The 17,396-nt window shown below is 45.1% G+C and overlaps 1 protein-coding gene and 1 long non-coding RNA gene across 2 annotated transcripts in view; one reads left to right on the forward strand and one right to left on the reverse strand.

The window, feature by feature from the left end:
• The window catches only part of STARD13 (StAR related lipid transfer domain containing 13), a 769,773-nt gene that overhangs the window by 286,488 nt on the left and 465,889 nt on the right, over positions 1-17,396 (forward strand). The window lies entirely within an intron of this gene.
• Positions 1-17,396, reverse strand: part of LOC138250557 (uncharacterized) — a 52,389-nt gene that overhangs the window by 3,771 nt on the left and 31,222 nt on the right. The window contains exon 2 of the long non-coding RNA XR_011194980.1: positions 971-1,151. This is a non-coding gene — a long non-coding RNA (uncharacterized lncRNA). The remainder of the gene's footprint in view (positions 1-970; positions 1,152-17,396) is intronic.

Consider the following 17,396-nt stretch of genomic DNA (forward strand, 5'->3'; position numbering starts at 1 on the left):
CCGTTATCCCTACCTGCACTGTGGCCTGTGGACACCGCTCCTGAGGTCATGAACCACTGTCCCCTCCCGCACCGCTGGCTTAGGCCTACCGACGACAGCACTTCAGCAACAGCGACACCGCTGCCAGCACTATGACCTGGTGACACCGTACATCGCACCGTCCCACTTCACACCGCAGCCCTGGTCTCACCAACACTGCTGGACGCCGTCACCAAGCTGCTGCCTGCACCGTGACCTGTAGACACCGCATGTCGCATCGTCCCGCTTTGCACTGCAGCCCGGACTGCAGATCCACAAGGCATGTGACTTCAGGGACCCAACCACTCCTGCACTGACTCCGAAACCGACATGGCGATGCCAGCGATGCCACTCTCTGGAGCTCACAGAGAGCATCACGACGCCCTGCAAATCGAAAGGTACTGTTTATGGGTCTTCTCAACACCGTAGCTGGCACGCGATGCCGCGGCTGGCCTGAGCTGTTGGTTTTGTTGATCACGATGCTGTGATAGCCACAGGTGGAGTTATTGACTTCAAGAAACTGTATTTTTGAGTAAATCTTGCAGAATTCATATATCTGTTACAGTATGTTGGATTTTTATCATTTTGGTCTTGTTTACACAGATAAATATTGGCTATTTTTCTAAAACTCGTGTGGTGCCCTTTTGTAGTGTTTTCACTTATTACTGTATGTTATGTGCAAATGCTTTACACACTGATTCTGAGAGAAGCTCACTACACATGCCAAGCTACCAAGGGGGTGAGCAGGGGTTATCTGAGCGGGTATCTCCCTTATCTTAACTAGAGTGAAGGTCCCTACTTGGACATGGTGCAAACCGACTGCCAACTAGAGACCCCATTTCTAACAATGTCACATCTAGAATGACAGGGACACTTCCGGTGTCTACACAGTGCTCTGCTATCATAGTATACAACCATTTGTCCCCTTATCAAATAGCTCCTCAAGAATTACCTTGGCTTCCGTCATGACTTAGGAGTGATTGGTGGGGTTTTCAGAGAAAGTATAGAAGGTCATCAAAAAGGGTTATACAGAATCAGGTCTTCAGTGCCCTGTCACCATGCAAGACTGAATCCCGAGAAACTGATTGACTGCTGCAGTGCTGTCAAGGACCTTGAAGACACAGCTGCTCGCCCTGTGATATTCACAAAAAGAAAAGTTGATGGACGGAATGTAGAACAAATCAAACATTCACCCCCAGTCACAGATCTTCGTTTAATCCATCAGTTTTTTTGCTCACCATGCCATTGCAGTTTGGACCCAGTCATATGCAAATCAGTCTTGACCCTCTTCCCCATGGGAACAGTACAGCCCGAACTGCCAGACCAGGTCCTCCCTGGGCCAGAAACAAGAATCCTGGGACCAGTTTCAGGGTATCACCCCTCTTCAGCCAGGCTAGCTTGAATCTGGTGGCATAGTGAGCACGGGACCCACGTCTGGGCTTCCCTTCCCTCTTGGGCGACAAACACAAAAAGTACAATTGATGGACGGAATGTAGAACAAATCAAACATTCACCCCCAGTCACAGATCTGGGTTTAATCCATCATTTTTTTGCTCACCATGCCATTCCAGTTTGGACTCAGTCATATGCAAATCAGTCTTGACCCTGTTCCCCATGGGAACAGTCCAGCCCGAACTGCCAGACCAGGTCCTCCCTGGGCCAGAAACAAGCATCCTGGGACCGGTTTTGGGGTATCACCCCTCTTCAGCCAGGCTAGCTGAAGTCCAAACTGGGGTGGCATGGTGAGCAAAAGAACGATGGATTAAACCCAGATCTGTGACTAGGGGTGAGTGTTTGCATTGTCAGCACTCCGTCCATCATCCTTTTGTGTCACCCTGTGATATTGAGCACTGGCTCTGGGCTCTGCTATATAGCCTCCCTTTAAACTCCTGTTAGGGGGCTGTGCTTGTTTTTTGGGTAGGAGGTTTGCCATCGGCCTGAGAAGCACATTGGCCTCTCCCTTACTTGACATCAGGCCTTCTGGCAGGCCATCCCCTGCAGCCAGCAAGGGTGGAGCCAACTGCAAACTGAATCCTTCGACAGCAGCATGGCATTCGAGGTGCCCACTGAAGCAACAGTGGGCAAGCCTGGCTCCTTCACAACACCATAAATAACCTGTACGTGATAGGGAACTGCAACAGTTTAGTTTCGGTGGTAGCCATTTTGTTTGTTTACCCCACATGATCAAGGAGGCTCCATGTCTGTGAAATAAATACCTTACCAGCAGCATTTCTCTAATCACGGTTTTTCGCAGCTAATACATGGAAAAACACTCTCTTTATGAAGCGCAAGGCTCACAGTGACAAATAAGGTTACCTCATAATCTAATTTGAGATCCAAATTAGAAACTGGGCACTCGTGAAATGTACAAAAACAAAAAACAAGCCATTCTGCCAGAAGGATATAATACACATTAAAAACTAACTGGGTTAAAGGACTTACATAAGAATTCCTAGCGCAAATAGTCCAGACTTTATTCTGGTTCTGACATTTCTTATGATTATTCAGTGGAACAGCAATGAAAAATTATCCAATGAAAAATATGGGTGATGAGGGAATAAATCATCCAGGAAAGTCAATGATGGGGTTTCCTATTGCACACCACTAAACCATGCCTTTGGCACACTGCTGGAAATGATCTACAAATATTGTTTTAACTCGTGCACATGCTCAACTTAGTAAATATTTCAATCTGCTGAGATTCAAAGTTCTTTGCGAAATAGTTTGTTCTACGGTTTATTTTTTTCGATGAGCAATACCATGAGAGCCACCCTAAGTCATCGTTGGGAGGCAAAATTCATTTTTGTTTTCCAAGGTGTCAGATATTAGATCTTTGCTGTGTTCTACAAATAATATTATTTCAACTAACTACTTGATAAAATCTATATAAATATATTTTGCGTCCTTTATTTAAAAAGGCACGATTCACTAGTGTGATATATCATTCCTGCCTGCTATCTGCGTGCAATGACACACTAAAGTGTCATTTAAAAAGAAAAAGTCACATTGGTTAGTTAGAAAACAGAGGCATTTACACAGTGCTTAATTTGCAAATAAAAGTGCCCAAAACTCTCCTTTGAAATACACGGCTGTTGCAATTAAGTGTGCGAGCACAGAATACTGAGACAGTTAATCCTGAAGCCATTTTGGGCCTCTTAATCCATTTACAGCCACTCCTTGCCCCTTCAGCTCACTCTTGCAGACTTTCACTTTTTCCCTTAGTGGCGGTTTTTCGTTTTTCTTGTCCTCCGTCTTCCCATATGTGTCTTTTGCACGCAGTAAATGCCTGGTGCAGAAAAATAAGTGCCAGCCCTAAAAAATAAGTGCCAGTGCCTGCAGCGGAAAACCACCGGCTCAAATTAAGAACTGTATTTACTGCTGTTTTATTATTATTATTTTTTTATCTCCACACAGTGGACTTCTTGGAGTGACTCGGGGCAGGATGGGATTCTTCTTAATTTTTAATTACATCAGTATAGGGATAGTTGATGGTGGGTGGTGAAGAATGAACACAGAGGGTCATGGTTTGCTTTTGACCCTTCTGAGGTATCTTGGCTTTTACTTGATTATTTTTTATCCAGTCACTGAATAACTCCTTTTTTGAAATTTGAGCTTTCACTGACAGATGGTCTGCAAGTCAGCTAAGTGGAGGTCCCGGTTGGTAGACAATGGTGGTTCAGTGTTTCCTGTCCCTCTCATCCCTTGTCCCAAAATAGTTTTTGTACCTTTTGACGTTATGCAGGGTTTCCTAAAACCAGTAAAGGCTTTTTTTTATTGCGGGGTGATTTCATTCTGTTTCTTCACATTCATTGGCCTGGTTTCCAGGAATGAGATCCCCACCACACTGCATTTTTCCATGTGAGCCACAGCCAAAAATCCAGTGCCCTTCCTCTAGTGGTTTGGCTGGAGAAGTTCAAGAACCCTGCAGCCTCCCCACGCCCCTTCCTATCCTTCTCTCCTCCAATCTCCTCCCCTCGCGTCCTCTTCCCTTCCCTGCCTTTCCTCTGCGAGGTTAAACAATATTACACACCTGCAGAGGAGTGCTTATGCTGTACTAGCAGAGCTGCTAGATTTCGAAATTAGATCTGTCTCTGTGCCAAGCTCCTATCCTTGATAAAGAGGCGCTGCATAGGTGAATCCACCCTTGACTATACCAGGGCTTGATTTGTAAAATAATGAGTGCCAGTGCCCAAAGATTTCTCAGACGCCCGCTGCTGCTTATGGGGATTGTAAATGCCAGTGCTGCATAATCTTGATTCAGCCTCTCGCCTCTTTCATCAATCACCAGGCAATACCTTCCCCTTCATCTCTCTCTTACAGCTTGTTGTTTTTCTCTCTTTCTCGTCCTCCTTTTTCCCCCTTTTTGTGTTTTTGCTCTCTCTTGCTCTAGATCAAAGTCTTATGAGGAAAGTGCTGGTTCCCAAAAATGAGTGCTGATGGGTCCCACTGGTTGATAAGCATTCTCTTGATCACTGCAAATGCAAAGACAAACTTATTGAACTGTCAGGAATTGTCAGTGTTTCTCTTTCAGTTGTGTGGGTTTACTAAGAGACAGTAGAGATCTATGGTGGTTTACTGCACCAGCTAAACACCCCACACCGTTGTTTTAGGTATCATACGTCTATGTTCCTACACCTTTTAAAAGTTGTGTTTTTAAGATGGTGCTTAATATGCAGATGTTAGTGCTTTGCACACCAAAATCTACATGTACCAATATTTACCGGGCATTTTACCCCGAAAACATTCGGCAGGTTTACCCACTGAAATGAACATGGGGTAAGTTGCGAGGCATGTGTTAACTACCATAAAACTCGTAATACAAATTATTGTGCAAACAGTAGTTTGCACAGGGATCGGAATTGAAGGGGCCACCCGTAATTGGGGCTGCAGATCACTCAATGACTACTCGTATCCATTGATTAGGGAGTCACTTTTGACAAAAGTTGAAGGCATGTTAATGGATAGTACATTAAAAAGTGAATAAACTAAAAACTCTAGTACATCCTTTGGGTATTTTCCGCTAGGAGATAACTGTATTTAGCCAGAGAACATGCTTTTCTGTTTTTACTAATGTGTACCATATTAAATTGAATGAACAATTCCAATAAAAGAAAAAAATCACTCCAATCATGTTTCTGTGGTCTTGCTAAAAAAAGAAGTGATGCTACATTTCGCCTTTCAACTACAGGGAGACCTGCTGCACACATTTTGCTATAAACTGAAAGAAAGCTACCTGTAACAGCATCCATCAACAAGGTGCCGAGAAGATTAAATAATAAAAATTACAAAATGAAATGAACCTGGGGACCAAACGTGTTATGATGGAGGACATTGGGTTCTGCATCACTAAAACAACTTGATGTGTTAAATTGCAGACATCCATCGTGCAGTCTTGTTTAAGAGACCGTGCCTCTTGAATATCAGGGGAGGCTAGTATGTGGAGATGAATGTAATTGAAGTGCTGGTAAAACACGATGACGCGATTGGCCAATGGCACTCAAACGGCACAATCTACAGGAAGGAGATATCAGGAGCGAGGAAGGAGTCGTGGGATACTGTGCAGATTAAATTCATCCTGTAGAATGTGAATGTGTTAATCTGAGTGAAAAGATCACTTTTAGAGGGGTGGGATTGGATCCTGTGTAGCACACTCTTATCAGACCCAAAGTGTGTAGTAGACAATATGTGCTATTGCTTGTTTGTCAATGGTGCTGATGGTGTTGTATGTCAGAACATCTATTATAGAAATATTGTCCGACTTAAATTGATGGAATAGGAATATCCCTTTCATAATATTACAGGATTGCACTCTTGTACTGAGTCATCCCTTCAGCGGGGTGACTTGTATCCTGACATGTGTTGGTCCAGCACACATGACAGTCATTGTGCGGTCTGAATCCGAGGCTTTTCTTCATTGTTCTAATATGGTGGAGTGCACCAAGCATGCTCTGTAGTGGACATGGGACTAAGGTCCGTGCCCTTGGTTATATATACTAAGCTGTGGTGGCAGCATACTATGTTTCTGCTTGATAGTACTAACCAGACTTTTTTTACTATTCAGGGGTAAGCATGGCACCTACAGGCCCCTTGCATGTATAGTTTCACTTGAATGTATGCCCAGACCCTACTCTGAAATCCCTGTGCTTTGTTGATTGGCCTGTGATTGGTGACTGATAGCGGGACTTGATACTGTTTAAGCATGTGTGTATCCGGGGACCAGTGGGATCCATTCTGAGTACCTTTGGTTAAAGAAAGCACAAAATGGAAGCTGAGGTACGGCATCCCCATACAGTGGATGTGTATTGCTTGCATCCCTGAGCTAGATGGTGAAGCCCCAAACAATGAAGTGTAGGAGATGGCAACAGGGCTGGTTTAGAAATGCAGTGGTGACCTGGTTAGCAAGAGTCTGATGATTATTACTTCCTGAGCATTGCCGCGTAGGCTTGAAAGAGGGGGTGGGGAGGTGAGTTAGTTCATTGAAGGAGTAGAAATCTAGTCAGATCCTCTCCTCGTTTATCTGTTCCCTGAGTGCTTGATAGCCAGGTGCAGAGTCTTCACACTTAATTTAGTGCATGTTTTGGGTGCTTAAGTTGGAGGCAGCATTGTCACTAGCTGCTGTGTGTGTCATCACCTTCCAGAAGGACTGTATATGTTTTACAAAAGGAAAAATGAACTGCTTCCTGGACATTGACAGTGGCACATAGACAGTGGGATTAACTTCCTCTAACTGGAAAAGGTGTTTAAAAGTGGGGCCCAAATTATTGCATTAGGTCGCAGTTCCATGTTCGTTACTTACCAATTGAGAGATATAGCACACTGTAGGGTACTTGAGGGACTGCTGAGATCTATGGCTAGTATCTTTAATTGCAGTCTCCTAGAGGTGAGGAAGCAACACCTAAAGTATATGTATCTTGCAGTGCCTTAAACATACTGCCGATGTATGCAATATCCTGTGTGGCTAGGACATCAATAATGTGTCATGGTATTTCTGAGTTTCATCTCTTCAATGACAAATGCATCCAGACAGTATGTGGTTGTGGTGTCTAGGACTTATGTGCTACGACATACTGTAAAGTGTGCATTGAGGTGCATGAGGTGTAATGTCAGGTACGTCCATGGAGTATCAGGAGAAATGAGTGGAATGTGCATGGGTTTTTGTGATTATCTTTGTAGGAACATTGTGTGGGACATGTTTGGGAATGGGGATAAACATTGTATGACGTGTGTGTGGAAGCAGGCATTTGGAGTTAGCTTAGCTGTAGGGCTTCATGCAGGGATCTAGTCAATGACATTTTTCAGGTTCTAAGAAGGTAAAATAGGAGTTGTCTTAACTGCCTATAACTATGGTAGGACCAGGTAATGAAAGTCTTTTGGTTTCTTCCACAAAACAGAACCGTGGCAGAAAAAGGAGGGTGTCTATGATCACTTGCAGGAAGAGTGGAGGTGGCTTTTAGCATAGGAATGTGCCTCTGCAGATATCTATTTCTTCAAGTTTTATATGTGCTTGCAGTAGCAGCTCGGGGGAGGCAAAAAGCGTGGGGTGCGCATGGTGGGGGGGACAAAAAAAAAAAGCTAATTAAAAAAAAGTACCTTTTGCGCCGTGCCTTGCCGCTCCCATATGCTCTTCGACTGGACTGGAGGCAGAGGCTCCCAGCCTGACTTGCATCCAATCCTAATGCTGCTTTTATGCTGCTGGCAGCATGAAAGCAGCGTTGGGATTTGGAATTAGTGCCCAGCCAGGGCGCTCTGAGGCAGAGTGAAAGTCTCTGCCTGCTGTCTCCAACCCAGCAATGCAGTGCCTACGTTGCTGGTTTGAAGAGAGCCCAGTGCGTATGTGTGTTTGGCCGGCCCGAGACGGTTGGCCAAACATACATGCGCACTGAGGGGGAATGCTGTACACTCCATCTCCGTCTCGTCACAGCCCCATGGCCCTGCCCCTTTTACTATAAAAAGATAATAAACATAGTTTTCTATCATTTTATAGTAAACATTTTGCAGCTGCTGCTGCTGATAAGGAAGTGACGCTCCTCTGCCATAGTGGAGGAGCTGGCCCTGAGTCCTTGGGATGGCAGGAGAAGGAGGGTGCCCTCCTACTGGGTGCTCACGTATGGAGGAAGGTATGAAGCTCAAGAGCAAACCATAATTTGAATGATGCAAGGGCATTACATGTACACAGTTAAGAATTACGCAGTGATTTGAAACTTAAAAACAGGTTTTTGAGTATGTGGCAGCATTAAAAGTACCTAATCATATGTTGCTTAAATATTGAGAAGTGTGCTTTGCCTAAAATCTAATGCATTTCCTCATCCTTTCATTTACTGTTTATCTGTAAATTAACATTCGTATCTTAAACAAAGAGAATTTTCATAATGTCCGTGATATGTCTTCAAATCACTAATAACCACTTTTTGAACGCTTCTGCGCACATATTTTGTATATGACAATTATTCCATACCTATAGCATGCGCTAACAGAATAGGTTTATCTTGGCGTAATAAGATACATTTATGCCAAAGCCTCCCTACCCGTCTTTAATGAAAAAGGGCAACATCCGGTTTGTTCCTCGGTGCTATGAATGATGGGCAAATATACGGCAGTGTTGTAAGGAAATTAAGACGCTTGTTCTGTGGGGCTGAAGAAGTAACCGGGCTGGAATCACGCAAGATCGTATTCAGTGGTAATAACGTCAAAAAGTGAAGGTATACATGGTAATCTGGGGGCTATGAAGTTCCACTCTTTTGTCCTTCATCGAGCTAGAGATGATTTCACAGAGGCAGGGAGTGTTCAGCAAATGCTTAAGCAAAATGAAAACACCTTTAATGAGGTCAACTATTCTTGTCACCGGGCGTTTCTTCATTTGCCACAAATTATGCTAAGAGGCAGCAAGTGCACTACCTAGTGGGCGCCAGATGCAGCACACCCAGCCTGCACTCCAGAGGCAAGGTAAAGCCTAATGTATTCTTCTCAGCAACTGTGATGACAGCACCCCTGGCTGATTTTGCATGCACACTGAGGCGCTGCGGCACACAGTTTGGGAACCACTGAACTTAGGTCATCGAAAACTAATTGATGTATAGAATGCTTTAACTAATCTCAGCCCATGGCAGTCACTTGGAGCTGCATCCCAATCCATCATTTTTGCCCACCATGCCACCCCAGTTTGGACCCAGCCATATGAAAATCAGTCTTGACCCTGCTCCACTGGGAACTGTCTAGCCTGAACTGAGACACATGCAACCAAAACCTGTCCTGGGTTGCTTGTGTTCCTGTTCAGGGAGGAACTGGCCTGAGGGCTGGACTGATCCCCTTGAAGCAGGGTCAAGACTAATTGGAATATGAATGAGTCAAAACTGAGTAGGCATTTTGTGGAAAATAATAATGTACTGGGATGCTTTTCCGAGTGATTACTAGGGGCTGTGATTAATTCAAACATTCCATCAATCACTTTTTTGTATACTTTAATGTGTCGCCCTAAATGGGATGGGTACTCCCATACATGGGTCTCGTGCATACCCTGTCATCGGAACCAAGCTATACCTGGCTGATGAGCCGTAACTAGAGTGAAAACAGTCCTGGGTCACTTGTGTTCCAGTTCAGGGAGGAACTGGCTCGTCAGTTTGGGTTAGACTGTTTTCATTGGAGCAGGATCAATACTAATTGGAATATGAATGGGTCAAAATTGAGGTGGCATGAAGTGGAAAATAACAATGAATTGGGCTGCTTCCCCGAGTAATTAAAAGTGGTTGTGATTAATTGAAACATTCCATCTATCACCTGTTGTATACTTTAGTGTGTCACTCTAACTGGGATGGATATGCCAAGACGTGGATCTGATGTACACTGTGTCGCTGGAACCAAACTAAACTTGGCTGATGAACGTTAACTAGGGTGAAAGTGATCCTAGCTTACTAAGGTTCAGGGAGGAATGGTCCTGGCAGTTCATGTTGGATGTTTCCCTTTGGAACAGGGTCAAGACTGATTTGCATATGGCTGGGTCCAAATTGCGGATGCATGGTGTGTATAATAACAATGGATTGGGAAGCAGCCCGAGTAATTACCACTGACAGAGATTAATTCAAGCATTCCATCCATCACTTTTATGTTCACTTTACTATTTCTAAAACTGGCAAAGGTCTGCTCCAATTTTAGTACCATAATTAGGATCTTTCATGTATTAGCCTTTAATGTACGAGAATTAGGGCCTTTATGATAATAAGGACCTTTAATGTATTAGCATTTGGCATACAAATCCAAAAATCGTTTGTTATATTATACTGCCACCCAGTTGTATACCATATTATGAGTATCATCTCGTATAACTTCAATGCCTGTCATGGGCATGAGATGAAAAAACACTGGAAGCAAGTATTCAAAACTATGCTAAACAAATCTGATAATGGGTAAAACATTTCACATTAACAAACGTTCCCCCTTTTTTTTCAATGAGGTTTGGGGTGTATCTTTTTGCAATCAGCTGGTAGCCGCTTCAGAGCAAATGTGTATAAGTCAAAATGTAAATGCCTTTATAGGTTGCAGAATAAATGGTAAAAAATGTGCTGAACTGGATTTCCATTTGCAAATATTTTAAAGTTAACAGTTCACTGAGTTTAGTGATGCAGTTTTAATACCTCACTAACTAGGTAAGGCCATATCACATAACTGCCAATATCGGCATGAAAGTTTAGGTAGTCATTTTGGCGAACCAAATGCTCAAAAGCAAATAGTAACTGTTACTGTCAAGGGCGTAGAAGACATTAACTTTCTGACGGACTCGCATCCATCTTTGGAGAGAGATGTGCCCGGGGTCTGACTTGTCTCTGAGAGCGTTAAGCACCAGCCGAGCACTCAAAATAAGTAAATCAGACAATCCATTTAATGAAGTAATTATGATAAAAAGTTTAAATTGTAAAAAAAATGTTTTTTTCAACATTTCTCTGTCTCGGTTGATTACATATAATTGTATCACTGAACTGAGTGATGTTTATTGAAAGAAAAATATATATATATTGGAGGCTGGCCTGGCTTGTAGTGGGTACCAAGGGGTACTTACACTCTGAACCAGGTCCAGTTATCCCTTATTAGTGTCGAAGAGGTGTTTCTAGCAGCTTAGGCTGATAGAAGGTAGCTATAGCAGAGCAGCTTAGGCTGAACTAGGAGACATGCAAAGCTCCTACTATACCACTGGTGTCATTTGCACAATATCATAAGAAAACACAATACACAGATATACTAAAAATAAAGGTACTTTATTTTTATGACAATATGCCAAAAGTATCTCAGTGAGTACCCTCAGTATGAGGATGCAAAATATACACAAGATATATGTACACAATACCAAAAATATGCAGTAATAGCAAAGGGAAGTAATGCAAGCAATGTAGAATTACAGTAGATTGCAATAGGAGCACATAGGTACAGGGGCAACACAAACCATATACTCTAGAAGTGGAATGCGAACCAGGAATGGACCCCAAACCTATGTGAGCTTGTAGAGGGTCACTGGGACTGTAAGAAAACAGTGAGGGTTAGAAAAATAGCCCACCCCAAGACCCTGAAAAGTAGGTGTAAAGTGCACCTATATTCCCCAGAGAGCACAGAAGTCGTGATAGGAGAATTCTGCAAGGAAGACCAACACCAGCAATGCAACCAAAGTGGATTTCCGGACGAGAGTACCTGTGTAACAAGGGGACCAAGTCCAAGAGTCGCGACAAAGTCGAGAGTGGGCAGATGCACAGGAAATGCCAGCTGAGGGTGCAAAGAAGCTGCCACTGGATGGTAGAAGCTGTGGATTCTGCAAGAACGAAGAGGGCTAGAAACTTCCCCTTTGGAGGATGGATGTCCCATGTCATGAAGAAGCTTGCAGAGGTGTTCCCACGCAGAAAGACCACAAACAAGCCTTGCTAGCTGCAAGGGTCGCGGTTAGAGTTTTTGGATGCTGCTGTGGCCCAAGAGGGAGCAGGATGTCACCACTTGGATGAGGAGACAGAGGGGGCACCCAGCAAGTCAGGGAACCCTCACAGAAGCAGGCAGCACCCGCAGAAGTACCGGAACAGGCACTTGGAAGAGGAGTGAACCGGAGCTCACCCGAAGACACAAAAGGGAGTTCCACGACGCCGTGGGACAACTCAGGAGGTTGTGCACTGCAGGTTAGAGTGTCGGGGACCCATGCTTGGCTGTGCACAAAGGAAATCCTGAAAGAGTGCACAGGAGCCGGAGCAGCTGCAAATCATGCGGTTCCCAGCAATGCAGTCTAGCGTGGGGAGGCAAGGACTTACATCCACCAAACTTGGACTGAAGAGTCACTGGACTTTGGGAGTCACTTGGACAGAGTTGCTGAGTTCCAGGGCCACACTCGTCGTGCTGAGAGGGGACCCAGAGGACCGGTGATGCAGTCTTTCGTTGCCTGCGGTTGCAGGGGGAAGATTCCGTCGACCCACAGGAGATTTCTTCAGAGCTCCTGGTGCAAGAAGGAGGCAGGCTACCCCCAGAGCATGCACCACCAGGAAACAGGCGAGAAAGCGGAAGGATCAGCGATACAAGGTTGCAGTAGTCGTCTTTGCTACTTTGTTGCGGTTTTGCAGGCGTCCTGAGCAGTCAGCGGTCGATCCTTTGGCAGAAGGTGAAGAGAGAGATGCAGAGGAACTCTGATGAGCTCTTGCATTCGTTATCTAAAGAATTCCCCAAAGCAGAGACCCTAAATAGCCAGAAAAGGAGGTTTGGCTACCTAGGAAGGAGGATAGGCTAGCAACACAGGTAAGAGCCTATCAGAAGGAGTCTCTGACTTCACCTGCTGGCACTGGCCACTCAGAGCAGTCCAGTGTGCCAGCAGCACCTCTGTTTCCAAGATGGCAGAGGTCTGGAGCACACTGGAGGACCTCTGGGCACCTCCCCTGGGAGGTGCAGGTCAGGGGAGTGGTCACTCCCCTTTCCTTTGTCCAGTTTCGCACCAGAGCAGGGCTGTGGGATCCCTGAACCGGTGTAGACTGGCTTATGCAGAGATGGGCACCATCTGTGCCCATCAAAGCATTTCCAGAGGCTGGGGGAGGCTACTCCTCCCCAGCCCTGACACCTTTTTCCAAAGGGAGAGGGTGTAACACCCTCTCTCTGAGGAAATCCTTCGTTCTGCCTTCCTGGGCCAAGCCTGGCTGGACACCAGGAGGGCAGAAACCTGTCTGAGGGGTTGGCAGCAGCAGCAGCTGCAGTGAAACCCTGGGAAAGGTAGTTTGGCAGTACCCGGGTCTGTGCTAGAGACTCGGGGGATCATGGAATTGTCTCCCCAATGCCAGGATGGCATTGGGTTGACAATTCCATGATCTTAGACATGTTACATGGCCATGTTCGGAGTTACCATTGTGACGCTATACATAGGTAGTGACCTATGTATAGTGCACGCGTGAAATGGTGTCCCCGCACTCACAAAGCCCCGGGAATTTGCCCTGAATGATGTGGGGGCACCTTGGCTAGTGCCAGGGTGCCCACACACTAAGTAACTTAGCACCCAACCTTTACCAGGTAAAGGTTAGACATATAGGTGACTTATAAGTTACTTAAGTGCAGTGGTAAATGGCTGTGAAATAACGTGGACGTTATTTCACTCAGGCTGCAGTGGCAGGCCTGTGTAAGAATTGTCAGAGCTCCCTATGGGTGGCAAAAGAAATGCTGCAGCCCATAGGGATCTCCTGGAACCCCAATACCCTGGGTACCTCAGTACCATATACTAGGGAATTATAAGGGTGTTCCAGTATGCCAATGTGAATTGGTGAAATTGGTCACTAGCCTGTTAGTGACAATTTAGAAAGCAGAGAGAGCATAACCACTGAGGTTCTGATTAGCAGAGCCTCAGTGGGACAGTTAGTCATCATACAGGGAACACATACAGGGCACACTTATGAGCACTGGGGCCCTGGCTGGCAGGGTCCCAGTGACACATACACTAAAACAACATATATACAGTGAAATATGGGGGTAACATGCCAGGCAAGATGGTACTTTCCTACATATATTTTTAATGAAACATTCAAGAATACCCCCCCATGCCCTGAGAGGGTTGGGCAAATCTTATCAGTTTGTCATGTTTTATATACTTTTATTAAACGTGAAGCAAGCTTAGTTTACAGTCACCATATTTAAGTAAGGTTTTTGTTAATCACAAATCTGATGTTACAGTACTTTGATATGCTCACACAATGGATGGTTAAGGAAAATTATTCCTAGTGAAGTAAAGCGATGGGCCGTGGATCACGCAGTTAGGTCAAGTGGGTAAAGTGGGATTGGAATCCAGGATAGCATATTGTGCAGTTCAGAGACTGTAGGATTACATCCTTATCTTTCCCGTTTAACACCAAAGGATGGGCTTTGTGTTGCATAAAAGTGTAAATTTACCTTTGTGTATTAGGACCTGTATGTATATGGTATTTCTATGGCATGAACCTAGTCAAAAGGCAGCAGAGTGCATTTCAAGTCAAAGACAATCATGAAGTCAAAAAGTGTTAAACTGATACACTGAGTGTGGTTTTACTTCAGATCTAAAAGTTTCTTTTTTTAGAAAAAGAAAATGAAAAAAAGAGATACCTTATGTTTTTTTTTTTTTTTTTTTTTTTACAAAAGACAATGGGCCAGATCTATAAGAAAGTGGTGCATCAGTCTTGATGCACCACTTTTCTTGTGCCGCCCTTAGTCCCCCTAACGTCACCATGGTATCAATGTATTTACAACACTGCGCACCATTATGCACGTTAGCACAATAACGTCAGATTTTATGATGCTAATGTGGTGCTTCGCTGGATTAGCGCCATTCATTATTGCACTAGTCCAGCAAAGCACTATGGAGGCCCATAGGTAAAGTGCAGGTGTTAAAAATGACAGAAAAAATGACGCAGTGAAATCTTGTAGCTTTCACTGCCCCATATTTTGAGGTCTCCCTGCGGGGGAACGCCCCCCTGCATACATTATGCCTGGTGCAGGCATAATGTGGTGAAATGGGTTACAAAGTGGCGCAATGCTAGCATTGCAACACTTTGTAAATATGGCACATCAGAAATGCCTACCTATAGCCCCATTGGCCTAAAAATATTGACGCTGATGTGGCAAAGGGAGGTGCAAGGGACTTGTAAATCTGGCCTAATATTTCTTGTCTACCTCCGGGTGATTGCAGAAAACAAATAGGGGTTGGAATGTCAAAAATCCACTAGAAATCAAAATTATGCTTGTTTAATTTCCATCAATTTTGTGAATTTCGTTTTACGCTTGTCACACAAAATTCCCAAAATTGCGACATTATGCCACTTTGTGCGATTATGGGTCATCCATTCTTGGTAAAAAAATGTACCATGAGTGGTGCTGTTCACAATAAAAATATATAACGAATGTACGGGGACAACAGAACGCAGGTGGAAGCTGTTCATGGTGCTTTTGTTTAAATGCGTAAAAAAATGATGCAATAGCACATTTCACACTAAAATATAGTGCAAAATGATCTATTAGCAGTTTTTGTAATTAAACATTGTTTCCCATTATTTTGCTGCAATTTCACTGAACCAAAATGTGCGACTTTTGCACACCCCTAGTTTGTCCATACCATAAGTACACACCACGCGAAAAAATGTCGTTACACAATAACACTACATTTCCTTTATTTGTCCATCGTACACATGAGGTTATATTAACATGTAGGCCCACATTTTCTAAACATGTGCTCAGCAACACGGGAGGCAAAGCAGATGATAGTGTCAATTTAGTTAGGATCCGGAGGACTCCAAAACGGCCCACACTCCCCCGCCAGGAATACACGAGACGACAAGCTTTACTCGTTGGAAGTAGTATCTTTTATTTTCAAAAGACATAATTCAAAATAACTCATAACTTCAACAAGCCAAACATCAAATAGCAAGTATAGCAAGGTTAGTCAATAGGGAAAACATTTTTATGGAAATTCTTGTGACCATAACCAATCTGACAGGATCCCTTCCTGTCCTGAACCACCATTTGGACCACACAGGTGACCCATGTCTCACCTGTATCCATAGGGGGGATGGTTACCCTGACTACACGGTACCTTGTCCTCTAGTTTCAGGTTCCGCCCCCCCTCCAAACACCAATCAGCCCTGGGGTGTAATGGGGGGAGCCAAGAGCTGGAGCCCCATGTTCTCCCCCAGCGATCTGAGGTCTCTTACCCCCTGATCTGGTGTGTACATCCGCTGGTTGGCTCAGAACTTCAGGATCCTATCCCAGATGTCCTCCTGGGGGCCCCACCTTGGGGACCCCCTCCTATTGTTTCTTGTCACATTTTTTATCTCCATTTCCGCCACAAGGGCGACTAGGGCCCAAAAGGTCCTTCGCCCTCCCCACCCAAAAAGAGGCTGCAGACACAACACCACCTGTCACAGATAAATTGGTTGGTTCCTTCGACAGACAAATGAACCTGGTCACTGTGAAACATGTGCACGCCTTTCAGCAGTTTGTGGGGGATAAACCATAAGCGCCCTTGAAGGCGACCAGGTGCCCAGGGTTCTTCGCCTTCCCCACCGAAAACGAAAAAAGGGGCCCAATGACCTCACTGCAACGGTCTGTTCCCACATCAGAGATATGCACCCTGTTCTTAGCATCTGACTGCACCACCACTAGTCTTATGTAGGGTATTCCCTGTAGGCCCTGAACCGGGGCAGTACCATGGTAGGCTTACCCTTCCATGACCAAGTCTCACCTGTATACTGCACTGAGGTCTGGGAACAGAAGTCCCCCGCCCCCTTCCACCTTCAGGACCAGTCGTTGTCGGTGAGCGACTCTCAGCCCAACGATCACCACTGTGCATGTTGTGCAGTCCATGCCGGCTGGGGCTTACGGAGCGGAGGCAACCTGTAAGCCGCCTGCCAGACAAAGGAGTGACTGAGCACTCATAACCCGTCCAGCTACTGAAATAGAAGATAACAAGCATGAGTGTGTTTTACAGAAGCGAGGCATAAGCGAAGCAGAATAGCATGTGCTAATGCATCACCGGCTGAATACAACGCCAGCCGCAGACAGGGGGGCCCTAGCCGCTTGCTCCTGCTTCCCCTGAGAACATACCAGCGTTTGCCGTGGCGGCAGCCGGCCCTTGAAGGAATGACCGCCAACTAACCAGTTGGGGGCCATGGTTATTCCTGAGTCCGCCGCCCTGTCTGAACTGCCCACCAACAGGATGCCTTTAAGTCAAATGAGCAGCTGCTTGCTGCGGTCTCAGCTGAATGTTGCTGAAGCAACAATAGGGTTCTGGCCGGAACAGGCCTCCTACGGAGTGGAACCACGGGTGTTCCAGCGACAGGGCGAGAGAGAGACGGCCCGCTAAGGAGAGAGAGAGAGAGAGACGACCTGTAATTGACCCAGCGAGGGTTTGCTATGGG

Source organism: Pleurodeles waltl, chromosome 8 (assembly GCF_031143425.1).
Source record: "Pleurodeles waltl isolate 20211129_DDA chromosome 8, aPleWal1.hap1.20221129, whole genome shotgun sequence".
In the NCBI taxonomy this organism is placed as follows: Eukaryota; Metazoa; Chordata; class Amphibia; order Caudata; family Salamandridae; genus Pleurodeles; species Pleurodeles waltl.